At 47.1% G+C, this 26,978-nt stretch overlaps 1 protein-coding gene across 1 annotated transcript in view; it reads left to right on the top strand.

Annotated features, from left to right (window-relative positions):
- Nucleotides 1–26,978, top strand: part of LOC142312849 (uncharacterized) — a 202,909-nt gene that overhangs the window by 44,824 nt on the left and 131,107 nt on the right. The gene's annotated exons all lie outside the window — the stretch shown is intronic.

Here is a 26,978-nt window from a genome sequence, read left to right as displayed (position 1 = left end):
AATTTTTGTATGTGAATGTTTTCAAATATGTATACACTTCTATGTGACTATATCTGTGTGTGTCTGTGTATATATGTGTGTGTATGTATACAGCTGTACGCAGGTGTGTGTATATGTATACGGCTGTACGCGGATGTGTGTGTGTATGTGTATACGGCTGTACGTAGGTGTGTTTCTATGTATATACGGCTGTACGCGGATGTGTGTGTGTGTGTATACGGCTGTACGCGGATGTGTGTGTGTATGTGTATACGGCTGTACGTAGGTGTGTGTCTATGTGTATACGGCTGTACGCGGATGTGTGTGTGTGTGTGTGTGTGTATACGGCTGTACGCAGGGGTATGTCTGTGTGTGTGTACGGCTGTACGCAGGTGTGTGTGTGTCTATGTGTATACGGCTGTACGCGGATGTGTGTGTGTATACGGCTGTATGCAGGTGTCTGTATGTGTATACGGCTGTACACAGGTGTGTTTATGTGTATATGGCTGTACTCAGTGGTGTGTGTATACGGCTGTACACAGGAGTGTTTATGTGTATATGGCTGTACTCAGTGGTGTGTGTATACGGCTGTACGTAGGGGTGTGTATGTGTATCTGGCTGTACTCAGGGGTGGTGTATACGGCTTTACGCAGTGGTGTGTGTGTGTGTATGTGTACACTGCTGTACGCAGGGATGTGTGTATACGGCTGTACGCAGGTGTGTGTGTCTGTGTATACGGCGGTACACAGGGGTGTTTATGTGTATATGGCTGTAGTCAGGGGTGTGTGTATACGGCTGTACGCAGGGGTTTGTGTGTATGTGTATACGGTTGTACGCAGGGGTTTGTGTGTATGTGTATACGGCTGTACGCAGGGGTGTATGTGTGTGTGTGTATACGGCTGTACGCAGGGGTGTATGTGTGTGTGTGTATGGCTGTACGCAGGGGTGTGTGTGTATGTGTATACGGCTGTACTCAGGGGTGTGTGTATGTGTATACGGCTGTATGCAGAGGTGTATGTGTATACGGCTGTACGCAGGTATGTGTGTGTGTGTGTAGGTGTATACCGTGTCGGTGTATATGTCTATATATGTGTACACATCTCTGTACTGTATGTTTACAGTCCGTGTTTCTGGGGTTGTGTATGTGTGTAAGATGCCTGTATGTGACGCTGCCTGCCCACCATCAGAGTTCACAGTGTTTTGGATTCAGAGTGTTTTCGCTGCAGTGTACAGTACAAGCCCAGTGGATGGGTTTTGTACAAATCCTGTGTACACTGTACGTGTACAGCCCACAGCGAAATCTGACTTGTGGTGCTGCTTCCCGAGCCCTGGCATGTCAATTTATTGCTGTGTAGCCACAAGTGTCTCCACAGAGAGATCAGAAGAGAGACCACAGCGGCCCGATCCCTGACTGTGGGCACAGGCTGCTGTGGTCCCTGCGGAGAGCACTCGTGGCCCTGCAGGAGGGGACATACTGCGTCCAGGACACACCATGCCTAGACCGTGGGCATGTAGCCTTATAGTGCATTGTGTATGTGTAAAACATTTGTATCTGTAGGACACAACACTAAATCTATACGGGTGAGTGCCCACCATCAGGCATCCTCACGGTCTGGAGACGCAGCGTGCTTTCTCTGGTGGAGACACTAGGCTCCTGGGCGGGAGATCGCGCTGTCAGTGCACACCATCAGGCGTCCTCATGGTCTGGACGCAGCGTGCTTTCTCTGCTGGAGATGCTAGGCTCCTGGGCGGGAGAACGCGCTGTCCGTGCATACCATCAGAGTGACTGTCAGCGGATATTCGCTATATTCTCCCGCTCAGAGCACTAGCATCGCTGTTAGAATAAATTGACTTGCTGAGGATAGGAAAGCAGCGCCACAGGTCAGTTTATGGAGCGTCCAAAAGAGCCCAGGGGGCCGGAGATTTCTATAAATCCATCCACTGTGCCTGTGCTGTACAATGCAGCATTTTGGACTGTGAAAAACACTCTGCGTCCAAGACGCTGCCGACACTGATCGTGGGCACGCAGCACTAAGGGCTTGTTCACATATGTGTTAGGGAATGTCATTTGTCTTTCCATGTTTATGAAAAGAAGTGAAATTAACCCCTGCAGTGTGAGGTAGCTATGCCACCACCTTATGGCCTCCTTCACGTGTGTGTGTATGTGGTATGTGTTGTGTCCGTTTTTTTCACGGTTACAACGACTACCCATTATAATCTATGGTGCTGCTCACATGTCCATGTGTTTACACAGACCGTGTGTTATCCCTACGGAGACATATGTTTTTTTTTTCCGGCAGCGCAGATGGCAAAGGCCAATAGAAGTCTATGGTGCCGTGAAAAACACACACAGCACACAGATGGCATAAGTGTATAGTCCGTGTGCCAGCCGTGTTCTGTACGAGTTTAACATTGAAAATATAGGATAAGCTTTGTAATTGCTGTATATGTAGTTAGCTGGGTTATGGTACTGTATCTATGTAGTTTTGCTCCTATATCAATACAGTAAGCTCAGTTATGGTACTATGTCTATGCAGTAAACTTGTTGTCCTTGCTTGGTGTCCTGTTGCTGTTTCTATGTAGTAGACTAAAGGTCCAGTCACACTAAGCAACTTACCAGCGATCCCAACAACGATAGGGATCGCTGGTAAGTTGCTAGGAGGTTGCTGGTGAGCTGTCACACTGCGACGCTCCAGCGATCCCACCAGCAACCTGACCTGGCAGGGATCGCTGGAGCGTGGCTACACGAGTTGCTGGTGAGCTCACCAGCAACCAGTGACCAGCCCCCAGTCTCCTAGTTACAGCACACATCAGGTTAATTAACCCGATGTGTGCTGCAGCTAAATGTGCACAGAGCAGGGAGCAGCGCACACTGAGCGCTGGCTCCTTGCTCTCCTAGTTACAGCACACATCGGGTTAATTGCCTGATGTGTGCTGCAGCTAAATGTGCACAGAGCAGGGAGCAGCGCACACTGCTTAGTGCTGGCTCCTTGCTCTCCTAGTTACAGCACACATCGGGTTAATTACCTGATGTGTGCTGCAGCTACATGTGCACAGAGCAGGAGCCGGCACTGACAGTGAGAGCGGAGGAGGCTGGTATCAAAGGTAAATATCCAGTAACCAAGGACAGGGCTTCTTGGTTACCCGATGTTTACATTAGTTACCAGCCTCTGCAGAAGCCGGCTCCTGCTGCCTGCACATTCAGTTGTTGCTGTCTCGCTGTCACACACAGCGATCTGTGCTTCACAGCGGGACAGCAACAACTAAAAAATGGCCCAGGACATTCAGCAACAACCAACGACCTCACAGCAGGGGCCAGGTTGTTGCTGGATGTCACACACAACAACATCGCTAGCAACGTCACAAAAGTTGTTCGTTAGCAGCGATGTTGCTAGCGATGTTGCTTAGTGTGACGGGGCCTTAAGTAAGTACAATTTTGTTCCTGTATGGGTACAGTAAGCTCGGTTCTGCTCCTGTATCTCTGTAGTAAGCTCGGTTCTGCTCTCATATCTCTGTAGTAAGCTTGGTATTGATTCCCTTATCTCTGTAGTAAGCTTGGTTCTGCTCCCTTATCTCTGTAGTAAGCTTGACTCTGCTCCCTTATCTCTGCCGTAAGCAGGGTTCTGCTTCCTTATCTCTGTAGTACAGTAAGCTCGGTTCTGCTCCCATATCTCTATAGTAAGCTCGGTTCTGCTCCCATATCTCTGTAGTAAGCTCAGTTCTGCTCCCATATCTCTATAGTAAGCTGGGTTCTGCTTTCATATCTCTGTAGTAAGCTCAGTTCTGCTCTCATATCTCTATAGTAAGCTCGGTTCTGCACCCATATCTCTGTAGTAAGCTTGGTTCTGTTCCCATATCTCTGTAGTAAGCTCGGTTCTGTTCCCATACATCTGTAGTAAGCTCGGTTCTGAACCCATATCTCTGTAGTAAGATCAGTTCTGTTCCCATATCTCTGTAGTAAGCTCTGTTCTGCTCCCATATCTCTGCAGTAAGCTTGGTTCTGCTCTCATATCTCTGTAGTAAGCTCGGTTCTGCTCCCATATCTCTATAGTAAGCTCAGTTCTGCTCCTGTATCTCTGTAGTAAGCCCGGTTCTGCTCCCATATCGCTATAGTAAGCTCGGTTCTGCTTTCATATCTCTGTAGTAAGCTCAGTTCTGCTCTCATATCTCTATAGTACACTCGGTTCTGCACCCATATCTCTGTAGTAAGCTCGGTTCTGTTCCCATACCTCTGTAGCAAGCTCGGTTCTGAACCCATATCTCTGTAGTAAGATCAGTTCTGTTCCCATATCTCTGTAGTAAGCTCTGTTCTGCTCCCATATCTCTGCAGTAAGCTTGGTTCTGCTCTCATATCTCTGTAGTAAGCTCAGTTCTGCTCCCATATCTTTGTAGTAAGCTCAGTTCTGCTCCTATATCTCTGTAGTAAGGTCGGTTCTGCTCCCATATCTCTATAGTAAGCTCAGTTCTGCTCCTGTATCTCTGTAGTAAGCCCGGTTTTGTTCCCATATCTCTGTAGTAAGCTCGGTTCTGTTCCCATATCTCTGTAGTAAGCTCCTTGCAGTTCCCATATCTCTGTAGTCATCTTGGTTCTGTTGCAGTATCTATGTAAGCAGTAAGCGTGGTTCTGATCCCATATCTCTGTAGTAAGCTCCTTGCAGTTCCCATATCTATGTAGTCATCTTGGTTCTGTTGCAGTAATCGGGGTTCTGTTCCCATATATATGAACCAGTCTGTTACTGCTGCCTTAATGCAGTGGCCAGAGATAAACAGGCTGTACGCAGGGGTTTGTGTGTATGTGTATACGGCTGTACGCAGGGGTGTATGTGTGTGTGTTTGTGTGTGTATACGGCTGTATGCAGGGGTGTATGTGTGTGTGTATATGTACGCAGGGGTGTGTGTGTGTATGTGTATACGGCTGTACTCAGGGGTGTGTGTATGTGTATACGGCTGTACGCAGGGGTGTATGTGTGTGTGTGTATACGGCTGTACGCAGGGGTGTATGTGTGTGTGTGTGTATATGGCTGTATGAAGGGGTGTGTGTGTATGTGTATACGGCTGTACTCAGGGGTGTGTGTATGTGTATACGGCTGTATGCAGAGGTGTGTGTATATGTGTATACGGCTGTACGCAGGTATGTGTGTGTGTGTGTAGGTGTATACCATGTCGGTGTATATGTCTATATATGTGTACGCATCTCTGTACTGTATGTTTACAGTCCGTGTTTCTGGGGTTGTGTATGTGTGTAAGATGCCTGTATGTGACGCTGCCTGCCCACCATCAGAGTTCACAGTGTTTTGGATTCAGAGTGTTTTCGCTGCATTGTACAGTACAAGCCCAGTGGATGGGTTTTGTACAAATCCTGTGTACACTGTACATGTACAGCCCACAGCGAAATCTGACTTGTGGTGCTGCTTCCCGAGCCCTGGCATGTCAATTTATTGCTGTGTAGCCACAAGTGTCTCCACAGAGAGATCAGAAGAGAGACCACAGCGGCCCGATCCCTGACTGTGGGCACAGGCTGCTGTGGTCCCTGCGGAGAGCACTCGTGGCCCTGCAGGATGGGACATACTGCGTCCAGGACACACCATGTCTAGACCGTGGGCATGTAGCCTTATAGTGCATTGTGTATGTGTAAAACATTTGTATCTGTAGGACACAACACTAAATCTATACGAGTGAGTGCCCACCATCAGGCGTCCTCGCGGTCTGGAGACGCAGCGTGCTTTCTCTGGTGGAGACACTAGGCTCCTGGGCGGGAGATCGCGCTGTCAGTGCACACCATCAGGCATCCTCATGGTCTGGACGCAGCGTGCTTTCTCTGCTGGAGATGCTAGGCTCCTGGGCGGGAGAACGCGCTGTCCGTGCATACCATCAGAGTGACTGTCAGCGGATATTCGCTATATTATCCCGCTCAGAGCACTAGCATCGCTGTTAGAATAAATTGACTTGCTGAGGATAGGAAAGCAGCGCCACAGGTCAGTTTATGGAGCGTCCAAAAGAGCCCAGGGGGGCGGAGATTTCTATAAATCCATCCACTGTACCTGTGCTGTACAATGCAGCATTTTGGACTGTGAAAAACACTCTGCGTCCAAGACGCTGCCGACACTGATCGTGGGCACGCAGAACTAAGGGCTTGTTCACATATGTGTTAGGGAATGTCATTTGTCTTTCCATGTTTATGAAAAGAAGTGAAATTAACCCCTGCAGTGTGAGGTAGCTATGTCACCACCTTATGGCCTCCTTCACGTGTGTGTGTATTTGGTATGTGTTGTGTCCGTTTTTTTCACGGTTACAACGACTACCCATTATAATCTATGGTGCTGCTCACATGTCCATGTGTTTACACAGACCGTGTGTTATCCCTACGGAGACATATGTTTTTTTTTCCGGCAGCGCAGATGGCAAAGGCCAATAGAAGTCTATGGTGCCGTGAAAAACACACACAGCACACAGATGGCATAAGTGTATAGTCCGTGTGCCAGCCGTGTTCTGTACGAGTTTAACATTGAAAATATAGGATAAGCTTTGTAATTGCTGTATATGTAGTTAGCTGGGTTATGGTACTGTATCTATGTAGTTTTGCTCCTATATCAATACAGTAAGCTCAGTTATGGTACTATGTCTATGCAGTAAACTTGTTGTCCTTGCTTGGTGTCCTGTTGCTGTTTCTATGTAGTAGACTAAGTAAGTACAATTTTGTTCCTGTATGGGTACAGTAAGCTCGGTTCTGCTCCTGTATCTCTGTAGTAAGCTCGGTTCTGCTCTCATATCTCTGTAGTAAGCTTGGTATTGATTCCCTTATCTCTGTAATAAGCGCGATTCTGCTCTCATATCTATGTAGTAAGCTTGGTATTGATTCCCTTATCTCTGTAGTAAGCTCGGTTCTGCTCCCTTATCTCTGCCGTAAGCAGGGTTCTGCTTCCTTATCTCTGTAGTACAGTAAGCTCAGTTCTGCTCCCATATCTCTATAGTAAGCTCGGTTCTGCACCCATATCTCTGTAGTAAGCTTGGTTCTGTTCCCATATCTCTGTAGTAAGCTCGGTTCTGTTCCTATACCTCTGTAGCAAGCTCGGTTCTGAACCCATATCTCTGCAGTAAGATCAGTTCTGTTCCCATATCTCTGTAGTAAGCTCTGTTCTGCTCCCATATCTCTGCAGTAAGATCAGTTCTGTTCCCATATCTCTGTAGTAAGCTCTGTTCTGCTCCCATATCTCTGCAGTAAGCTTGGTTCTGCTCTCATATCTCTGTAGTAAGCTCGGTTCTGCTCCCATATCTTTGTAGTAAGCTCAGTTCTGCTCCTATATCTCTGTAGTAAGGTCGGTTCTGCTCCCATATCTCTGTAGTAAGCCCGGTTTTGTTCCCATATCTCTGTAGTAAGCTCGGTTCTGTTCCCATATCTCTGTAGTAAGCTCCTTGCAGTTCCCATATCTCTGTGGTCATCTTGGTTCTGTTGCAGTATCTATGTAAGCAGTAAGCGTGGTTCTGATCCCATATCTCTGTAGTAAGCTCCTTGCAGTTCCCATATCTATGTAGTCATCTTGGTTCTGTTGCAGTAATCGGGGTTCTGTTCCCATATATATGTACCAGTCTGTTCATAGTCTGTTACTGCTGCTTTAATGCAGTGGCCAGAGATAAACAGGCTGTACGCAGGGGTTTGTGTGTATGTGTATACGGCTGTACGCAGGGGTGTATGTGTGTGTGTTTGTGTGTATACGGCTGTACGCAGGGGTGTATGTGTGTGTGTATATGGCTGTATGCAGGGGTGTGTGTGTATGTGTATACGGCTGTACTCAGGGGTGTGTGTATGTGTATATGGCTGTACGCAGGGGTGTATGTGTGTGTGTGTGTATACGGCTGTACGCAGGGGTGTATGTGTGTGTGTGTATGGCTGTACGCAGGGGTGTATGTGTGTGTATGGCTGTACGCAGGGGTGTGTGTGTATACGGCTGTACTCAGGGGTGTGTGTATGTGTATACGGCTGTATGCAGAGGTGTGTGTATGTGTATACGGCTGTACGCAGGTGTGTGTGTGTAGGTGTATACCGTGTCGGTGTATATGTCTATGTGTACACATCTCTGTACTGTATGTTTACAGTCCGTGTTTCTGGGGTTGTGTATGTGTGTAAGATGCCTGTATGTGACGCTGCCTGCCCACCATCAGAGTTCACAGTGTTTTGGATTCAGAGTGTTTTCGCTGCATTGTACAGTACAAGCCCAGTGGATAGGATTTGTACAAATCCTGTGTACACTGTACGTGTACAGCCCACAGCGAAATCTGACTTGTGGTGCTGCTTCCCGAGCCCTGGCATGTCAATTTATTGCTGTGTAGCCACAAGTGTCTCCACAGAGAGATCAGAAGAGAGACCACAGCGGCCCGATCCCTGACTGTGGGCACAGGCTGCTGTGGTCCCTACGGAGAGCACTCGTGGCCCTGCAGGAGGGGACATACTGCGTCCAGGACACACCATGTCTAGACCGTGGGCATGTAGCCTTATAGTGCATTGTGTATGTGTAAAACATTTGTATCTGTAGGACACAACACTAAATCTATACGGGTGAGTGCCCACCATCAGGCGTCTTCACGGTCTGGAGACGCAGCGTGCTTTCTCTGGTGGAGACACTAGGCTCCTGAGCGGGAGATCGCGCTGTCAGTGCACACCATCAGGCGTCCTCATGGTCTGGACGCAGCGTGCTTTCTCTGCTGGAGATGCTAGGCTCCTGGGCGGGAGAACGCGCTGTCCGTGCATACCATCAGAGTGACTGTCAGCGGATATTCGCTATATTCTCCCGCTCAGAGCACTAGCATCGCTGTTAGAATAAATTGACTTGCTGAGGATAGGAAAGCAGCGCCACAGGTCAGTTTATGGAGCGTCCAAAAGAGCCCAGGGGGCCGGAGATTTCTATAAATCCATCCACTGTGCCTGTGCTGTACAATGCAGCATTTTGGACTGTGAAAAACACTCTGCGTCCAAGACGCTGCCGACACTGATCGTGGGCACGCAGCACTAAGGGCTTGTTCACATATGTGTTAGGGAATGTCATTTGTCTTTCCATGTTTATGAAAAGAAGTGAAATTAACCCCTGCAGTGTGAGGTAGCTATGTCACCACCTTATGGCCTCCTTCACGTGTGTGTGTGTATGTGGTATGTGTTGTGTCCGTTTTTTTCATGGTTACAACTAGTGATGAGCGAGTACCAAAAAGCTCGGGTGAGCGAGGCTCGGGCCGAGCATCCCAAGATACTCGTGTACTCGGCCCGAGCACCGAGCCCAATGTTATCTTATGGGAGACCCGAGTATTATTCTGAAATGACCCCCGGCAGCATGTAGAAACCATAAAAATGTAAAGTAAAAAAAAAAACGTGCGTCTGTGTGTATGAGTGGAGTGCGGGAGGGGGCTTAGCCGAGCGGGGAAGTGTCGGGCTAAAGGCACGGTCATGCTGTGAGGGCCGGCCAATCACTGCAATTCCACAACTAACAGGGCTGTGGAATTGCAGTGGTCTGCCAGCCAATCCCTGCATGAGGGCTGGCTCTCAAAAGAGCGCCAACATGCAGGAATGAAGACCACGAGTACAGCACGAGTATCGCGAGATTACTCGGTACCCGCCGAGTAGCCCGAGTACAGTGATACTCGTGCGAGTACCGAGTAGTGACAAGCATACTCGCTCAACACTAGTTACAACGACTACCCATTATAATCTATGGTGCTGCTCACATGTCCATGTGTTTACACAGACCGTGTGTTATCCCTACGGAGACATGTTTTTTTTTCCGGCAGCGCAGATGGCAAAGGCCAATAGAAGTCTATGGTGCCGTGAAAAACACACACAGCACACAGATGGCATAAGTGTATAGTCCGTGTGCCAGCCGTGTTCTGTACAAGTTTAACATTGAAAATATAGGATAAGCTTTGTAATTGCTGTATATGTAGTTAGCTGGGTTATGGTACTGTATCTATGTAGTTTTGCTCCTATATCAATACAGTAAGCTCAGTTATGGTACTATGTCTATGCAGTAAACTTGTTGTCCTTGCTTGGTGTCCTGTTGCTGTTTCTATGTAGTAGACTTGTTAGGGATGTGATTATCATTATTATGAGTATATAAGTATATAAGAGTTACATGGAGATATCCATAAAGAACAAGATTTAAGATGTTGTTTGAACTGTACCCCACATATCTCTTGGCATAAGACTCAGACAGACAGTCTGGGCTATTCTTGTGACAAGTGAATAATGCTGACATTGCTTAATATAAATGAGGAACCAAGCACATTACAGTAAATTGTATATCACAGAATAAGCTGTTCTACTTTATCCAATAGGAGACGTGTTACGTATTCTTGGCACCTAGCCAATAAGGTTATATATATTTGTAACACTTCCGGAAATAAATCAGTCTTACTTTCTATTCATATCTGAGTACGTCTCTCTGGTGTGAGCGAAAGAGAGGGTAATGCATGCTACCACGAGTGACTCATAATTTGGACTGCAGACAGTTTAAGAGGGATGCATGATTAGATTGCATCAACCTAAATTACGGCCTTATCATTTGGCGCCCAACGAACCTTAGGACGGGGCTCTGGATGGCGGACGGCCGTGCTGACACCTTCAGTCGGAAGGCAATTACGCGAGAGGTGGAGGTGCACACTCCAAACGCAGGTGAGAAAATTTGTATGATCTCACCTTGCAAACCTCATGCGTGTACTTGCATTTCGAAGGGGGGCTTGGGCTGTCCCAGTCTAGACACCTAATGACCGCCATCTCGCATGAGATAAGCCGTCCTAAGAGATCCCACACCAAGGTGGTCAGGTTCACCTTAAGCTGTCTGTAATTTATGTAATGTGGTTTTTGTCTGCTCTTTGAGAAAAGCAGAAGTTCTATAGTTTCGTTTTTCTCTGAGTTGAAGGGAGAGGAAAATGAGGAAGTTGTGATATACGCTGGATATATATATATGGATATATATGGTTATATCTGCAGGTGAGATCAGCCACCTGGATGGTGTATATAGTGTCCTTATCGTTATGTCATTGTATTGTCTACCTGTTGAAATGTCTGTCTATTTGCAGCAGGTGGAGTACTTGCTGGTTACGAGAACCGTGAAGTTCTATGTGCTTTGTTCGTATAGCTGCCAGAAAGAGGAAGTGTCACGTAATGTAGTGAGAGCTGTCTATGAGTGAAGGAGAAACTTGGAAAAATTACCTGTTTATGTATACTGTGAGATACACGGGTGGGTAACGTGTCCGGTTGATAGTCAGTAATGGATAAGACTGAAGGCTAGGTACAGAGTTACGGTAAGCGCCCTGACTGTATCCTAGTGCGTCTTCCACAGAGAGGAGACGATAGGGGGATTGGTTTTGGCCGGTACAGCGTCATGGTGAGACCCTGACTGTATTTGATGTTCTCCGCGATCCTAGGTAGGAGGAACATTGGCAAAATCCCTTGACTTTGGTTTTAAACAGTATTATTGATGTTCTGGACGGACCGTTCAAATAAGGTGTATATAGTGTGAACAGAGGTTGCTGGTACATGAAGTAAGAGATAGTGAGGGTGAATTTAGTATCTATCACCCACGTGACACCTCTTCCTGGTAGGACAACCTGGTCTGTGGACTGAGATAGAAATTCTGTGTATTCTGTGGATGTGTAAAATCGCTGGTCCAGAAGAGGAAGTGGATTACGGCATAGCAGACATCCAGATTGACGTGTTAGTTTTGGGTTGTATACCCTTGAAGCATGGGGTCTAATCAGTCCACACCTGTCAAGTTTTGTTAAATCAGCGAGGGATCTTGAAAGATAAAGATCTCCTTATGGATGCTGAGGCATGGTATAGAACGTCAAAAGATGTTAGAAAATTGGCATAGTAGATATTTCTATATTGCAGCAGCTCAGAAAATGGCTCCTCAGGAAGTGGCCAAGCCCATTAGGAAACAACGCCCCCCTCCTTATAAGTCGTCCCCAGAGGGTTGGACTTGTGTAGTTTGTCCCCCTGCCCACCAAACGCCCTCCCTAGCCTGCCCAGACGTCATTTCAGGTTGGGCCGCACCTAGTTCCCTTTTCCGGCCATCTTAAGTCCCAAGGCCACTGGCCTATTTGTTGCTGGAGCAGCAGAAGACACCGAGGGGGGGGCAGGAAGATGACAATGATTTAACAATGATCCACCCCACCACCAACACTGTCCCTAGTAGAGGTAAACCACAGGTGCTGTCTTATTTGAGGACGTCAGGCCACACATGGCATCGCACCATTATTCCGATAGTCCCAGACAAGAACGCCCTAAATATGTGACATGGAAGCCTCAAGAGGCTGCAGTCCTTGTGAAGGAACACTGAGATATATACACCTATGAGTGACGTGTCATCAATAATTGATGTTTGATACCTTGGACCTGATGTACAGGTGCAGTGTTAAGGAACAAGTGGGTGAAAGAGCCCTGACTGTTACCTGGTACGGTTTTCATGCTAAGCAGTGAGTTGAACGTTGTATGCGTACTCACTGGTCTTGTTTTAGTAGATGTCAATGTATTCTTACCTAGAATTGAATGCATTGGGGAAGACCCCTAAACTTTGGTCTTAAATCGGAATTATTGAGTAGTCGATAGACCGTTCTCATGGAGGTGTATGTACATCATGAATTCTCTCCCTGACATAATATCTCATATATAGTTTTCCCTGAAAGATGTTTTCACCCAGATTAAAGCTGGGGATTCTTTCTGGCCAGTAATGGAGCCAGGTTTGCAGTGAGGGTGCGTGTACCTTATCACCCAAGTGACACTGGAAGATGTTTTATGTATAATGTACGCAGTTTTTGGTGTGCAACACCGTAGGAGAGTTGAAAAGAAAGAAAAAAAACAGGGAAGTGTTAGTTTCCATCTCAGTCCTGTGAATGAAATTCGGTGAAGTTTAGTTGTAAATGACACACGTATGTTGAAATGGAGAATTCTAGATGTGAATTGATGAGTAATTCTGAATCTAGCAACTGCACTATGTGTATTTTACCTGTCTGTGAAAATAAGAAATATAAGCTGATATATAGGGTGGACTTGTGTCCACGTAAGCCCACCCCATTATTTCCTGTTCTGAATGTAGATTTCTTCCTGTCACTCTGCCCTGGGTGGGGTATGGTATGGGGATATTATTGCAGGGGCTGACAGGAGATAGGGATACGCTGGAGGCTCGGCCCTGACCACCATCAGGTCTACCGTCGAGATGAGGGCGAGTACAGGGTCCCTAGTTACAGGGTCAGCCCAGGGGTCCCTATATAATCCATATTCCCGGTGACAGATTGAATACCTCCTGAATGTAGATGTCACAATACATGACATCTTTCTTTTCACTCCCTCCCAGGACTCTTCAGACGCCATTTTTGGCCAACACCTACTTCCTCTTTTAGCGGCTGTTTCTTATCGGTAATTATCTTTAGTGGACGTTTTAACTCAGACACTACATAGTTCATCTTTAGACGCCATTTTTAGTCCAGCCGACACCCAGTTCCCCATTTTTTTTGTTTTAGCAGCCAAAGTCACTGCTCTGTTTATTGCCGACATAGCAGGGACTGCAGAGGGGGGAGACAGGGACCTGGAACACACACACTCCATTTTTCCACTAATGAACCTTAGCAGAGGTTATTGCTGATAGTCCTGTGGACCTTTTCCCTTCACTTTTGCATATTTGTTTTTTCTGTATGTTATACAATTTAGTAGACCATATAGACTGCTCACTATTAGTCCTGGTGGACAGTGAATATTTTTCTGCATATGGCAGTTGTTACTTAGCCTAGTTTTGAGATATTTTCACTTGTATGTTATCCTGCCTGGTGTCTTGCACAAGAGTTCCCTGATAGAGAGGGTGGAGGTTCATGTGGTCCCAAGGGGACATTGATCATCAGGAGTTGACATATATTAAAGTTTTCGTTGGCAGCACCCAGTAATCCTTTGTGTCTTAGTTTGCAGGGTCTGACAGGAGATAGGGATACGCTGGAGGCTCGGCCCTGACCACCATCAGGTCTACCGTCGGGATGAGGGAGAGTGCAGGTCCCCCAGTTACAGGGTCAGCACAGGAGAGGTAGAGTAGATACGCTCCACTGCTTTTCCTAGTTGTGTAGATGTAGTCAGGGGGTGCTGCTTGGTAGTTTCCAAACCCTCTTGTGCTCTTTTCTCTTACCAGGCGCTGGAAGGGAAGCTTACGGATCAGCAGCTCCGTGGACTTCTGGTACCGGCGGATCTCACGGAGAGCGACTGTGCCTGGCCGGTAACGGTGAGGCTTCTTCACTCCGCCGGTGGCGGGAGCGCTCTTCCTGGCGGCCTTAGTGGCCAGCTGCTTGCGGGGAGCTTTCCCTCCGGTGGATTTACGGGCGGTCTGCTTAGTTCTGGCCATAGCTCAGTATAGCGGAGAACTTGGGGCAGTGTAGAAGGCAAGGGCATGAGAGTCTTCGCTTGCATTGTTCAGTGTCAGACACACCCCAGCAGGGATCACTAGGTTGAGGCCCTATGAAATCCTGTTTAGAAGTACCCCCAGATACTTCAACTAAGCTTGTTGTTTGTTTAAACATTTGCCTAATACACGTTTTTGAGTTTTCTCCTCCAGATCCAACCAGATCTAGATTTCTCTCTCTTTTCTTTTTCTCTCTCCTCTTTTTCTCTCTCTTTTTCTCTCTCTTTTCCTCTCTCTCTCTCCCTCTCTTCTCAATCTTTCCTCTCTCTCTTTCTCTCTCTCTCTTCCCTCACTCTTTTTCTTTCGGACGAAGATCCATGCATTCCACTACAAAGAGATGTCGGACCTGCCTGAGACCAGGAGATGGCTGTCTTCCCTCTTCTACCCGATACTTTGTGCCAGGATGATGATATCTAAGCATGTGGACTGGAAGACGACTCTACATCCCACCTTTGATGTCCCACCATTACCGCCTGAGGACTGAGGAGCATGAGACTCTGAGTGAACCCAACCCTGATAAATATTAGCCAATTAAAGGACTAGTGCCACGTTCCCCCTTCCTGAATAACGTGGGCCAGGGGAACATAGCCATGAGGACAGTCTAGAGAACACGGTCAGGATCTGGCTTCCTATGCATAGTCTGTTGGGTGGGGAGATTCATCCACAAGGGATGGGGTATCTCGTATGTGAGTGAGGTAACCATCAGCATTAGGACAGATCAATAGACCTGGAAACGTAAGGAAAGACTTTTTGGCTATCTCCAAAGGGGGGACTGTTAGGGATGTGATTATCATTATTATGAGTATATAAGTATATAAGAGTTACATGGAGATATCCATAAAGAACAAGATTTAAGATGTTGTTTGAACTGTACCCCACATATCTCTTGGCATAAGACTCAGACAGACAGTCTGGGCTATTCTTGTGACAAGTGAATAATGCTGACATTGCTTAATATAAATGAGGAACCAAGCACATTACAGTAAATTGTATATCACAGAATAAGCTGTTCTACTTTATCCAATAGGAGACGTGTTACGTATTCTTGGCACCTAGCCAATAAGGTTATATATATTTGTAACACTTCCGGAAATAAATCAGTCTTACTTTCTATTCATATCTGAGTACGTCTCTCTGGTGTGAGCGAAAGAGAGGGTAATGCATGCTACCACGAGTGACTCATAATTTGGACTGCAGACAGTTTAAGAGGGATGCATGATTAGATTGCATCAACCTAAATTACGGCCTTATCAGACTAAGTAAGTACAATTTTGTTCCTGTATGGGTACAGTAAGCTCGGTTCTGCTCCTGTATCTCTGTAGTAAGCTCGGTTCTGCTCTCATATCTATGTAGTAAGCTTGGTATTGATTCCCTTATCTCTGTAGTAAGCTCGGTTCTGCTCCCATATCTCTGTAGTAAGCTTGATTCTGCTCCCTTATCTCTGCCGTAAGCAGGGTTCTGCTTCCTTATCTCTGTAGTACAGTAAGCTCGGTTCTGCTCCCATATCTCTACAGTAAGCTCGGTTCTGCTCCCATATCTCTGTAGTAAGCTCAGTTCTGCTCCCATATCTCTATAGTAAGCTCGGTTCTGCTTTCATATCTCTGTAGTAAGCTCAGTTCTGCTCTCATATCTCTATAGTAAGCTCACATGTCCATGTGTTTAAACAGACCGTTTGTTATCCCTACGGAGACATATGTTTTTTTTTCCGGCAGCGCAGATGGCAAAGGCCAATAGAAGTCTATGGTGCCGTGAAAAACACACACAGCACACAGATGGCATAAGTGTATAGTCCGTGTGCCAGCCGTGTTCTGTACGAGTTTAACATTGAAAATATAGGATAAGCTTTGTAATTGCTGTATATGTAGTTAGCTGGGTTATGGTACTGTATCTATGTAGTTTTGCTCCTATATCAATACAGTAAGCTCAGTTATGGTACTATGTCTATGCAGTAAACTTGTTGTCCTTGCTTCGTGTCCTGTTGCTGTTTCTATGTAGTAGACTAAGTAAGTACAATTTTGTTCTTGTATGGGTACAGTAAGCTCGGTTCTGCTCCTGTATTTCTGTAGTAAGCTCGGTTCTGCTCCCTTATCTCTGTAGTAAGCTTGATTCTGCTCCCTTATCTCTGCCGTAAGCAGGGTTCTGCTTCCTTATCTCTGTAGTACAGTAAGCTCGGTTCTGCTCCCATATCTCTATAGTAAGCTCGGTTCTGCTCCCATATCTCTGTAGTAAGCTCAGTTCTGCTCCCATATCTCTATAGTAAGCTCGGTTCTGCTTTCATATCTCTGTAGTAAGCTCAGTTCTGCTCTCATATCTCTATTAGAGTTGAGCGCGGTTCGCGGTTCGAGGTTCTCCAGTTCTAAGCTCGAGTGATTTTGGGGGCTGTTCGAGATCGAACTAGAACTCGAGTTTTTTGCAAAAGCTCGATAGTTCTAGATACGTTCGAGAACGGTTCTAGCAGCAAAAAGCAGGGCTTTTTACAGCTACAGTGTGCAGGAGCCATCGCTGGCAGCCTGCCAGAAGCTGGTAACCAAGATAAACATCGGGTATCCAACCAAAGCGCTTTGGTTAGTAACCCGATGTTTATCCTAGTTACGTGCAGGAAGCCGACACTTCTCAGCTCGCTCCGCCCCCTCCTGCCCGCGGCATGTACACATACATACATACATACATACATACACGCACGCGCACGCGCACACACACACACACACACACATGGTCCCGCTTGGCTTACCTGCGGTGATGAAGTCCCGCCATCCCGACCTCAGCGCTGTCACTGTCCTCCATGGCCGCCGCTTGTCACATCACCTTCTCTCGCTTCCGACCCGAGACTGACTAGCGGTGACGTCACGGGCCTCTCGCGATACTTGGTGTGAAGGCGCCGGTCATTGAACTCAGTGACAGGGGCTGTCAGTGTGCTGGAGATCAGTGCAGGTAATGTACCTCGCTGACAGTAGCACTTGTCATCCCCTGCAGTGACCTGGGCTGACCCATTGATGTTAGCTCAGGTCACTGCACTGCTCTCCCAGCCAATGGGGAACATCCTGCTCTTCATTGACTGGGACAGTGTGGATCGTCATGGCAACCCCTTGGATTACACCAGACCTGGATTTGTTTTTCATTCTAATAAATTGGTTAAAGAGGGAATGTTTTGGGGAGTGTTTTTTCAAATAAAAATGTGGTTGTCGTCTATTTTTTTTTTATTACTGACTGGGTTGGTGATGTTGGGTATCTGATAGACGCCTGACCTCACCAACCCCAGGGCTTGATGCCAGGTGACATTACACATCTGGTATTAACCCCATATATTACCCCGTTGGCCACCGCACCAGGGCGCGGGATGAGCTGGGGCGAAGCACCAGGATTGGCGCATCTAATGGATGCGCCACTTCTGGGGCGGCTGCAGCCTACTATTTTTAGGCTGGGGAGAGTCCAATAACCATGGACCTCCCTAGTCTGAGAATATCAGGCCCCAGCTGTCTGCTTTACCTTGGCTGGTGATCCAATTTTGGGGGACCCCTACGTGTTTTTTTTTTAAATTATTTATTTAATTTAAAATAACAGCGTGGGGTGCCCTCAGTTTTGGATTACCAGCCAAGGTGAGGTTGCCAGCTGTGGTCTGCAGGCTGCAGCCGTCTGCTTTACCCTAGCTGGCTGCAAAACTATGGGGAACCCTACGTCATTTTTTTTTTCATTTTTTTGGCTAAATACAAAGCTAAGCACCCCTTAGTGCCACATGAAAGGCACCAAAGGGTGCTCTACTTTTTCTCCACTTCTTCTCCACTTTTTCTCCGTTCTTTTTCTATGGTCGGTCTACCCATTAGCTCTGCCATGCATACTGTAGCTCTACACCTACTGCACATGTTACTTTATGATTGACATCTCTTTCGTACCAGAGCTGTCTAAGCCTACTCTGACCCCATATTTGTCATTACTATATTGTCCTTGTACTGTATTATGACATTTGTATCATGTGTTTCATTTCTTGCTGTGTTGCAATTTTTTTGCTGCATCCCAATTGTACCTCTACATTGTTCGAGTTTATGTTATTGTTCTCTCACTCTTATGTGATACTGATTATTGTCATTTTTCATGATTACATGCAGATAAGTCCAATCTGACGAAGGCTCAGGCCGAAACGTCATTTGTAACTTGTTTTGGACAAAAACATATATGCTTATGAAAAAATTTTTTTTCTTAATACGGACCAATAAAGAGTGGTTTTGCATTACTATCCGTTGTGACTTACTGACTTAGTCTGGGAGATTTAGAGTGCCGAGGTTACTCACTAATTTTATCTATTATTACCTCTGAGCACCTATATACCAGTGAGCAGAGCTTCCTCTACAGTAGTTCTCCTGATTAGGCATGCCCTTACCTCATGAGCAGGGCATTGCAGCTTTGGTAGCAACCATTACGACATGGACTCTGCTGCTGTGGACCCGAGAAGAGTGAGTGCAGATTCATTGCACCCACACTCCTCACATGAAGGGTCCGCACTCCTAGAAAATGGGGGATACGTTCCCTGAGTGTCTCCCCCCCATATTCTAGACGGTCCAGAGTCATCGTGGGACCCCTTTATTTTTTTTCTTACAATAAATTGGTGAAAGAGGAAATGTTTTGGGGACTGTTTTTTCAAATAAATTTCTTTTGTCGATTTTTTTTTTTTTTGTTACTACTGACAGTTTATGATGTTGAGTATCTAATAGACGCCATGACATCACAACCTACTGGGCTTGATCTCAGGTTACTTTACAGCTAGTATCAACCCGATTTATTACCCCGTTTGCCACTGCACCAGGGCACGGGATGAGCTGGGGTGAAGAGCCAGGATTGGCGCATCTAGTGGATGCGCCACGTCTGGGGTGCCTGCGGCCTGCTATTTTTAGGCTGTGAAGGCTCAATAACTATGGACCTTCCCACCCTGAGAATACCAGACCACAGCTGTCCGCTTTACCTTGGCTGGTGATCCAATTTGGGGGGTCCCCTACTTTTATTGTGTAATTATTAATATTTATAAAATAATTATAAAAAAAGAGCCTGAGGGGACCTCCACATTGGATCCCCAACCACGGTAAAGCTGCCAGCTGTGGTTTTCAGGCTACAGCCGTCTGCTTTACCCTAGCTGGCTATCAAAAATGGGGGGACCCAACGTCATTTTTTTTTTTAACTATTTTTTAAATAGAAAAAATTAATGGGCTTCCCTGTATTTTGATTGCCAACCAAGGTAATGGCAGGCAGATGGGGGTGGCAACCCATAGCTGTCTGCTTTATCTGCGCTGAGAATCAAAAATACCGCGGAGCGCTACGTCATTTTTTTAAAGATTTATTTTTACAGCACTGTGATGTCCAGCAATCAAAATACAGGGAAGCCCATTTTATTTTTAGTTATTTAAATAAATAATTAAAAAAAATATATATGGGCTCCCGCTGCATTTTTTGTATTGCTAGCTAAGGGTAATCCAAGCAGCTACTGGCTGCTAACCCCCACTGCTTGGTGTTACCTTCACTGGCAATGGAAAATCCAGGGAAGCATTTTTTATTTTTTTTGCCAAAAAACTACAAAAAAAGGACGTGAGCTTCGCGATATTTTTGTATGCTAGCCAGGTATAGCAGGCAGGTGCTGGAAGAGTTGGATACAGCGCCAGAAGATGGCGCTTCTATGAAAATGCCATTTTCTGAGGCGGCTGCAGACTGCAATTCGCAGCAGTGGGGCCCAGAAAGCTCAGGCCAACCTGTGCTGCGGATTCCAATCCCCAGCTGCCTAGTTGTACCTGGCTGGACACAAAAATGGGGCGAAGCCTACGTCATTTGTTTTCTAATTATTTCATGAAATTCATGAAATAATAAAAAAAGGGCTTCCCTTTATTTTTGGTTCCCAGCCGGGTACAAATAGGCAACTGGGGGTTGGGGGCAGCCGTACCTGCCTGCTGTACCTGGCTAGCATACAAAAATATGGCGAAGCCCACATAATTTTTTCAGGGGGCAAAAAACTTCTGCATACAGTCCTGGATGGAGTATGCTGAGCCTTGTAGTTCTGCAGCTGCTGTCTGTCTGTATGGAAAAGAGCAGACAGCAGCTGCAGAACTACAAGGCTCAGCATACTCCATCCAGGACTGTATGCAGAATTTTTTTGCCCACCAAAAAAATGACGTGGGCTTCGCCATATTTTTGTATGCTAGCCAGGTACAGCAGGCAGCCACGGGCTGCCTCCAACCCCCAGTTGCCTATTTGTACCCGGCTGGGAACCAAAAATATAGGGAAGCCCGTTTTTTTTTTAATTATTTCATGAAATAATTAAAAAACAAATGACGTGGGCTTCGCCCCATTTTTGTGTCCAGCCGGGTACAACTAGGCAGCTGGGGATTGGAATCCGCAGCACAGGTTAGCCCGAGGTTTCTGGGCGCCTCTGCTGCGGATTTCAGTCCGCAGCCGTCCCAGAAAATGGCGCTCTCATAGAAGCGCCATCATCTGGCGCTGTATCCAACTCTTCCAACAGTCCTGGAGCCGGGTGGCTTGTTGGGTAATCATGAGTTAATACTGGCTTTGTTTTACTAGCCAGTATTAAGCCAGAGATTCTTAATGTCAGGCACGTTTGACCCGGCCATTAAGAATCTCCAATAAAGGGTTAAAAAAAACACCACACAGAGAAAAAATACTTTAATAGAAATAAATACACAGACACATTAGAGACTCCATCTTTATTACCCCCTGTCAGCCCTCCACGATCCTGCTCTTCTGTCTTCTTTCTTTCTAGTGTAGTAGTAGTGACGATTGTAGTGAGGATGAGGTTCACCAGCTCATCACTTGGGGCTGGGGAACCTCATCCTCAGTACAATCCTCACTACAATCGAGAAGCAGCGTGCAGCCTTCACTCTGTAAGTGATCAGTGCTGGCTGTCAGCGGTAACAGCGGTAACGCTGACAGACGCGTTACCATAGCAATGGTGCTCTCGGAGCCGCGGTTAGCGGTGACGTCACCGCTAACTGCGTTGCTATGGCAACGGTGATCTCCGTTAATGACCGGCTGTGTCAGCCGGTCCCTAACGGAACGGGGAGTCGACCGTGTGCTAGAGCATGTCGCCGGTACACGGCGATACACATATGTGCACCGTGTACCGGAGAGATGCACTCGCAGGTCCTACATGACGCATCATAGTCATGTGACCAGTCTGTAGCCAATGAGATAATAGCCACGTGACTGGTCACATGGCTATTTTGACGTCACGATAGGTCCTGCATCTCTGCTGGCAGTGCCGTCACCGGGAGGATTCAGCGATCATCGGATGGAATAGCAGCAGGAGACAGAGTGCAGAAGGGATCGCGAGGACCGGTAAGTGTTATGGCAATGTTTATTAACTGTTTGTGTACATTTATAATGCATTTTTATGTGTTTGTGATTGCCTCCCATTATAGCCTATTGGTTCGAGTTCGGTTCGTCGAACGTTCGACGAACCGAACTCGAACGGGACCCCCGTTCGGCGAACCGACCTCGAGCCGAACCGCGACCGGTTCGCTCATCTCTAATCTCTATAGTAAGCTTGGTTCTGTTCTCATACCTCTGTAGCAAGCTCGGTTCTAAACCCATATCTCTGTAGTAAGCTCAGTTCTGCTCCTGTATCTCTGTAGTAAGCCCGGTTTTGTTCCCATATCTCTGTAGTAAGCTCGGTTCTGTTCCCATATCTCTGTAGTAAGCTCTGTTCTGCTCCCATATCTCTGCAGTAAGCTTGGTTCTGCTCTCATATCTCTGTAGTAAGCTCGGTTCTGCTCCCATATCTTTGTAGTAAGCTCAGTTCTGCTCCTATATCTCTGTAGTAAGGTCGGTTCTGCTCCCATATCTCTATAGTAAGCTCAGTTCTGCTCCTGTATCTCTGTAGTAAGCCCGGTTTTGTTCCCATATCTCTGTAGTAAGCTCGGTTCTGTTCCCATATCTCTGTAGTAAGCTCTTTGCAGTTCCCATATCTCTGTAGTCATCTTGGTTCTGTTGCAGTATCTATGTAAGCAGTAAGCGTGGTTCTGATTCCATATCTCTGTAGTAAGCTCCTTGCAGTTCCCATATCTATGTAGTCATCTTGGTTCTTTTGCAGTAATCGGGGTTCTGTTCCCATATATATGTACCAGTCTGTTCATAAAGTCTGTTACTGCTGCTTTAATGCAGTGGCCAGAGATAAACAGACCAAAGGTGGGCCACCGCAACTTGAGGGCCACTGCCTTATGATTGCCCCCCAGCCTAAAATGTGCCAGCCAGCCCCTGGTGTAGAGCGAGAAATAGTGGCAGCCTGGGAGTGAGTACATAAAGAATGACCACCGCCATGAAGTTGTGGCAAGCCTTGGTGTCCACAAGCCTACACGGCAACATTCCCAGGGCAAGCATGACTGTACTATTGTAGATGCTTCCTTCTCGCTATGCACTAATCCCTTCATCCCACAGATTCCCCTTTGAATGAAGACATGACACCCGCTTGGATAATTTGGCCAAATCGTCCTTTATTATACAAACATGACATTAAATAAATATCTTTCTTTAAAGCGAGGAGGGTTCTTGGAGCTCCAAAACCTGGCGGACGTTCCCATAAAATTGATAAACCATCCGGAGTTGTCCCCATCCGCAAACGACCACAAGCTCCGGGACACCATGACCGGAAAACCATTTCCCTAACACCAACTCCCAGGGGACCCCACCCTGGAGAGCCCCAAAGTCTGCCAGATAATTACCATTCCAAATAAAAGAAGGGGGGTTACCATCCACCTGATGTACAACCCCCCACCACCATTTTACCACCAACTCCAAGAACCCCACCTCACTACAGCCACCACGAGCATTACCTGAGACCTCATAATGCGAGTCACCCCACCAACAAAGTGCTCGCTCCACCTTCCTGAACACCTGCTAACGACCACCGCGCCAACCTGTCCATTCCAAGCCAAGAAACTCCCCACTGCCCTATCCACCTTAATTTCAGTCCTGTCGATCCCCTCTATCGACCGAACCACCAGTAAGGTTTTGTAGGCACAATATCCAACCGCACCATCTTCACCTCTCGGGGAGGCGGAGCATAGCTGCAGTAAACCTTGGCAAATAACTCCAATTTAATCCCCCATAGGGGGATATCCCCACATCATTTTCACCCATGTGCAACACCAGCACATCGGGGGCACGGTCCAACCTTAAAATGGTGATAATCCAGTGTTACCTTAGACCACTCATACCTGGAACCAGATCCAAAGCACTAGAACGTGATCTCTCAACCAACCCAGCTGGCACTCATTCCTCCCCTCAACTGCCATCAGCCCCCCCCCCCCCCCCAATTCAGGGCAGTGACCCAATTATCCAACCAGTGGCTCACCGCCTAGGAGAACGTAGAAAAAACAGGGGAGGGGGGGGGAAACATTTTTCCTTTTTTTTTTTTTTTTAAATTATACTTTTGCAGGAAGTCCCCCACTTTTCCACCTTGATTGAGGCCCAAGACCACCAATGGGCCTGAGCGATCACCCCCCCAAGAAAAATAAATACCCCCTGCAACACTCTACCGACCGCCTTATCAACCTCTTTACTGCTCACAACCTGACCCCCCAATTTTTATTTATTTATTTTTTTTTAAATATTTATTTAAGATGTATTCAGTTTGACCATTCCAACCAAACATTCCATGGGGTAGGTTAACCCCACAACAACCTGACTCAACATGCCACCTCCACTTACCGATGGAGCCACCAATTCCCCTAATTCCCCAAAGAGCAACTAAGAACAACTAGCCGAAACCACTTCACCTCAAATGGGGGAATTACTCACTGGTCTTGGCAGTGCCCACTGATCCAAGCAATTAACCAGTCCAGTTAAAGGACCCATCCCGCAAATCTCTCAAAAATTGCACTAAACAGTTTAATGACATCAACCAGACATTGAAACTTACAACCAGGAGTGGTCCTGAGCCATAAATTATTAACCTCAGACTCAGACCTTCCTTCAGCCGACACCCTACATAACCAACACAACAGTGCCCCTACCAAATCCTCCTCAGACTCCCCCGTGCCGAATTCCTGACTCTGATCCCCCGTTGCCTCACCAATCCGCCTCGTATGCTAACCTAGTACCCCCAGCAAAGGATACTGTAATGCATAATAAGCCTAGTGCCCAAATACCACCTCACAAAGCTCCTCCGGCCACTTGCAGCTGGTGGACTCTGCCTCTAGTGCCAGGCACCAAAAGCGATCCCACTACCATTGAAAAAGAGCATTAACGCTAATCTCCAAACACCTGGTGCCTGCACTGCCACTATCTTTGTGCTAAAGCAAAAAAGGCGCCGTAACCCAAAGTGCCTCCATAGCCCTGTTAACGGAGGAGAAACACCAAAAATTAGTTGCCAAAAACACCTGTTGACGCAACGAAAACTGATGTTTTTATTGGTGAAGTAGTCCCCCCACATGGAACTGGCCACTACCAAGAAAAACTCGAACAAAATCCGATTCCTGGTAAAATACTGCCTCCACCCAAGATTGTGGCTCTATGTCCATCCCCCATTTGCCCTGCTGAAAGCTCTGTCAACTAACCCAACCTGCCGCTACAGTAAAAGTTCACAATCAAAATAGACCACAAGCTCCAAAACCCTAACGACCATCCATTATAACTACCCAGGAAAATATATCCTGGCCCCCACTGCCAGGTCGTTGAAGAATTCCTCCGGCAACCGTATACAAAGCGTGGGGGCCTTGCCCCCGCCATAGCCACCTTCTCACTACCCGAAAAAATTCCGGCTATGGGCACATGCAAAAGCAAATTAAAGCATGCCCAGCAACAACCAAAGGTCTGCCACTGCATTTGATTTTTCTTATTTATTTTTTTAAATATATAACCCGCTTTGCGCACTTCAGTGAGGAAAGACACACTTCCTTGTCCCGTAACCTGTACTCAATCCTCCCCTGCTCTCCATCCTCCTAGAATCAATGGAGGTTCCCAAGATGTTCAGACAATTGCCAGGGCCCTTCTTTCTCTCCTGGCAAACTGCTGAACTATCCATGCCCTAGCCCTTAGCAAAGATGGCAAAAAATTGGGGAGCTGACCGCCCCATGTACAGGAAGTTGTTGTCGTGTTTTTTTTTTTTTTTTGAGGTAAGACTCATCATCAGCAACCCAGCCATACTGCAACCCCCCATTTTAGAAATGAACCAAACCCTTCCAATAGGCACAACAAAATAGGGCAAACCATAAGTAAACACCAGACCACAAAATATGAACCATCCCAAAACAACCTAACAAATGCCTGCTGTCAGGACACCCTGGCAACGAACGGCATGTCAGAAACGATAACTCCCAAGTGACCCAGAATTTATTCGGCTCCTTCTTTTGCACTACCCCTAACGAAGAAAAACCACCAGAACCAGAAATGGCAGAGATAAAACTGAACCGCCCAATACCTGCACGATACCTCGCACCAAAATTATTATTATATTTTATATACATTTACTATTATTATGATTCTAGAACCCACCGCAGCCTGAACCCTGGTATCTCAACGAGCCGTAAGGCCCCGTCACACACAAGGACAAATCCCCGGCAGATCCGCGGCCGCAGCGAAACCCCGGACACACCGCTTCATCTGTACACAGCCACAAACCTGGCACTGATTGTCCGCAACTTCACCGCGACCACCAATCCGCCGCAGATCCATCCCCGCACGCGACAAGGCCCCCAAGGCTTTATGCAGTGTCACCCATCCTTCCACTGCCTGAACTACCCATCATTTCAACACCGGGTGTGATCGCCACAAAACCAATGAACCTTCCTTGTAGCAGAACACCCCTGAACAATTCTCAGGCCCCCCCCCCTTTTTTGTGTGTGTGTGTGTGTGTGTGTGTGTGTGTGTGCCTGGATGCTTGCAGAATGGCAAACACCTAAAGCCAGTTAACAAAATCGAAAGTTTAACCACTCACCCTTCTCTATCTGCCCTGACACCGCGACCCCCACCACAAGATGTGGCCTAACTTGATGACCAACCGGCGACCTGCCTCAACGCCCGACACCCAAAACGGAAACGGGGGACCCCATTGACCCGACTTTTGCCTGCTCCACACGTTTCGGCAACTCCTTCCCAAACCCTAACATGCTGCAGACCCTACTAACTGACCCCACAGAGGCCCCCCAACATGCTAAAACTAAGACCGCCACCATTCCCCCTGGGCCTAATAAAACACCTACCCAGGAAAATCGCACTAGATGAACACACACAGAACATATAATTAAACTCACCAGGCTGCGTGGGGGCATGGGACCCACCAGCCGGAACACCCGATGACTCTCCTCAGGATGTTGAGGCACTCAAGCCGCTTAAGCAGCTTGCTTAGGGAGACCCCAGCAAGCCGCTGCGCTCAAACCTAGCGGGACCACCAGGTAGCAGACTACCTGTTGAACGACCTCCCAGGACGTGGATCATCCCCTCCTAGATGACGACCTCTTCCTCGACACGGACCTCATCCGCGACGACGAGCCCCTCCGTGCTGCTGACCTCCAACATAAAGGCGACCTCCACTGTGATGACGACAGCCTCCTCCTCAATGCTGACCTCCTTCCAGATGTCGATCCC

The sequence above is a fragment of the Anomaloglossus baeobatrachus genome, chromosome 5, assembly GCF_048569485.1.
Source record: "Anomaloglossus baeobatrachus isolate aAnoBae1 chromosome 5, aAnoBae1.hap1, whole genome shotgun sequence".
Classification (NCBI taxonomy): Eukaryota; Metazoa; Chordata; class Amphibia; order Anura; family Aromobatidae; genus Anomaloglossus; species Anomaloglossus baeobatrachus.
Note: the sequence above shows the minus strand (reverse complement) of the source record. Positions and strands in the feature narration are given on the sequence as shown.